Here is a 4,041-nt window from a genome sequence, read left to right on the forward strand (position 1 = left end):
CTCAGTGATGGCAGTTACTTTGGGTCTAAAGTCCTCAATCAAGGATCTAAGAATCTTCCTAACAATTTTAGGTTGATCATAGATTTCACCCATATTAAAAGCAGAATTAACAATATCATCAAATTTAGCATAGAATTCATCAAAATATTCATCATCAAACATCCTAATGCTTTCAAATCTAGATATTAACTACTGCAACTTATTAATTTTAACTGCCTTAGTGCCTTCATGCACAGTCTGGAGGATTTTCCAAGCAATATGAACAACCTCAACATTAGAGATTCTCTTAAATTCCTCTATGGAAACAACGTTAAAGATGACATTCATAGCTTTGCTATTGAAACTAACTGCTTCTTTTTGAGAAGTTTGCCACTCACTCACAAGAGTAGTGGGCTTCTCCCATCCATATTCAACGGAGTTCCAAACTCTCTCATCAATTGATTTCAGGAATGCTTTCATCCTTACTTTCCAATAAGCATAATTATTCCCATCAAAGTGAGGAGGAATAATCAGAAAGTGTTTGTGTTCCATGACAACAGGAGTCAAGGATCAGCTCAGAGATCAAAAGATCTCAAACAAGAAAGCTACCTCCTCTGATACCACTTGAACGGTTTTTAGACCCCTTAACCCAACCAGATTAACCTAGTTAATTAGCCAAGTAATTAACTTAGTCAAATAATGTCAATCTAGGTTATCACAATCAAACAATCATATCAAAAATATAAAGCAGCGAAAAAGTAAATAACACAATGATATGATGACCAAGGAAACCACACGATCAAAACCTGGGGAGGATTTGGCCTAGCTATCCTCAAGGTAAACTTGAATCTACTATCTTGAAAGAATCGAAATTCATACAATAAGACTTACAAGCCCTCATGCTCGACTTCTTATTGCTACCCACCAGTAGAACTTACTGACACAACCACGTGCAAGCTCCGAATCTACAGACTCCTTCTTTCTTAGATTCGCCACCAGTTACAAGCACTGATCATCAAGGTGTAGATAACATCTCCTCCTTGAAAACCCTAAGCTTTGTGTAAAAGAAAACTTCTCTAGATCTCACAAGAGATTTACACAAAATAGCAATATGAGCAACCTCTAAAATGTGGCTAGGGTTTGCCTTATATACCTAGGGCAAAAACATAAAACCTTAAACGTTTTAGGAGTTAGGGCTGAGTTGGAAATCTGCAGAAAAACACGTTCTACCCGATATTCGATCGATCAATTCTAAGCTTCGATCGATCGAGCTAGGCCGAAAGTCACTAATACTTTCTGCAACCACTTGATTTTAACTTTACATAAACACACAACTTTGAGCAAGTCTAAACAAGACTAAACAACTTGTTTTGATCATGGTTTACCAATAATACAAATTAGAGTTCTAAATACATAAATTCCTAAATCTTTAGAACCTAACACAAAGGCTATTCTTGGCAATGTGCCTTATCAAGTAAGTATGGTCCATATACTATATTTCAAATCATAATTCGTCTCTCTGACATATGAAGTAGAGTACAATTCCAGAGTCCTGTGGAGTATGGACCATCATATACGCACAACCAGAAGAGAGCTTTACGAGCTGTAAAGCTCTTTAAAAAAAAAAAAAAAAAAAAAAAAAGTGTGCATATAAGCCAAGAGCTTTTAATTTTTATATTCTTTTAGAAAAAGCTGAAATTTAGAGGATTCATGCTATTAATCAAGAACTTTATACTTTAAAGTACTATTTATTGTAATTTTCCAAATCACAAAAACTCTACAGCTATACTTCCAACAATAATGTGAAATGGACACTTATTCCATTGAAAAATGCAAAATTTACTAAAAATTGTTTTACACAAAACTTACAACTTGTCATGACAACAAAATGTGATTAGTGCCATATAAACAACATAATAAGCAAATTTCTTAATAATTTTTGGTTTTAAAATTTGACACAACAGTTTATGAAACTTGAGTGGTAAAGTTGATAGTATCTCTAGCGTTACTCCATTCCATGATCCATCTGTCTAAAATGCTTAGCAATTTTATTATTAGCACTTTCAAATGGCAAACCAAAACAAAGATTCTCATCTTGTTTCAGAATTGGTTTGCTAAGCGATTCAATGCAGCTGTCATTGAAAATGAACTCAAGTGGTATGCCATAGAACCTGACCAGGGGCAGGTAAACTACACTATAGCAGACAATATGTTGGAGTTTATTCGTGCTAACCAAATCATTGCTAGAGGCCGCAATATATTCTGGGAGGACCCCAAATACACACCACAATGGGTGCGTGACCTTACAGGACCTGAATTACAATAAGCTATCAATTTGCGTATACAAAGTCTAATGAACAAGTACAAAGAAGAATTCATACCCTGGGATGTTAGCAATGAAATGCTTCACTTTGATTTCTATGAGCAACGACTTGACCCTAATGCCACATTGCATTTCTATGAGATAGCACACATGTCAGATCCATTGGCAACCCTCTTTATGAATGAATTTAATGTGGTTGAGACTTGCAGTGATGTGAATTCCACAATTGACACCTACATTTCAAGGATGAGAGAAGTCGAACGTGGTGGTGTTTCAATGGATTGGATTGGTTTAGAGGGTCATTTTACAATACCAAACCCATCTTTGATGAGAGCTATTCTAGATAAGTTGGCCACATTAGGATTTCCCATATGGCTTCCAGAGCAAGTCTAATTGTTACTCACTTTTTTTAATTTAGTTAGTGGAGAGTTCTAATGTTGTTACTCACTTTGTAAAGATAAAGTTTTCCTTCAAAAGGGGTTGAAGAAATTTCCTTGAATCCATTATGTGTGAGAATTCATAAGATCATCCATGTGTATTAAATTACATGATTCATTAAATCATTTAAATAAATCATTCGACTAACCAAATGGGTTATGTTATTAAAAGTACATATGAATTTTGGTTTGGCCCAAGTAGTAAGCTAGTCGAAATTTCCTGAAGATTTCATCATATCCATCATGCCTTTACATAAAATTATTAGTGCTGGTTTGATTTTAGATCAAAGCACAAATTTTATTGCCCTTGGAATATTGCACTGAATGTGCAAATTAAATTGATTTGAGACTTTTTTGTGTGCAGGCTATTTACTTAGAAGAAGTATTGAGAGAAGGCTTTCACATCCTAATGGGTGTTATCAAATGTGCCTGACTGATAATAATTTCCAAAATCTGGCTGCTGGAGACGTGGTTGACAAGCTACTTAAAGAATGGAAACTGGGAAGGTACAAGGTCAGACAGACGAGCATGGTTCTTATAGCTTTTATGGCTTTTTGAGAGAATATAAAGTGAATGTCATATACAGAAATAGAAGGGTAAATTCAACATTTTTCGCTCTGTGGAGGTGATGAAACTAAACATTATAACATTCAATTGTAGCCCATGAAACTATTTCATAGCTTCATGACTTCTTATAGTTTGTTTTTTACATCTAAATTATTGTAACAAACAAGCAGTAGCTTTCATTCTTTCTATATTCTATTCCATGTCTTGAGCGATATGCAAATATGCTATAAGTTAAATTATAAATATTTATAAAAAGATATTTTACAGTCCATATATAATACAGAGTACTTGCTATATGTAATAATATCTGAAGAATTAGTTTCAATTATATTACATTTTATATTTACTTTCTTGGAGAGAGACTTGGTGAAATGGACATATTTGTGAAAATAAACCTACTAAACTATATGATGTATTAAATGGATCATTTATTGAACTTTCACTTTAATATATTCTAAGGAAAAATTAACAAATGCCCTAAGAGTATTGATTTAGGAAATATTTTTGAAAACTTTGTATGAGAAAAGAAAAAAGCAACTAATTTTTTAACAAGTTTTTTCATTATTTTCCATAAAAGTGGTAATAAAAATTTCTAAAAATAGTCAATTAAAATATTCCCTAAAGACATCCGTTAACGAGACCCTATATCAATAAAGGGTCCAATTAGTTTTTGGGGGAAAATACATAAAATGCTTGAAGTTTATATTCTACTCAAATTAGGTCATGAGTTTTATC

General features: G+C 33.3%; 1 pseudogene; it reads left to right on the forward strand.

Moving 5' to 3' along the window:
• The first annotated feature begins 1,090 nt into the window (after nucleotides 1-1,090).
• Nucleotides 1,091-3,489, forward strand: LOC112034987 (endo-1,4-beta-xylanase 5-like; annotated as a pseudogene).
• The last annotated feature ends 552 nt before the right edge of the window (nucleotides 3,490-4,041 follow it).

This window comes from Quercus suber, unplaced genomic scaffold, assembly GCF_002906115.3.
Source record: "Quercus suber isolate HL8 unplaced genomic scaffold, Cork oak 2.0 scaffold_72, whole genome shotgun sequence".
NCBI lineage: Eukaryota > Viridiplantae > Streptophyta > Magnoliopsida > Fagales > Fagaceae > Quercus > Quercus suber.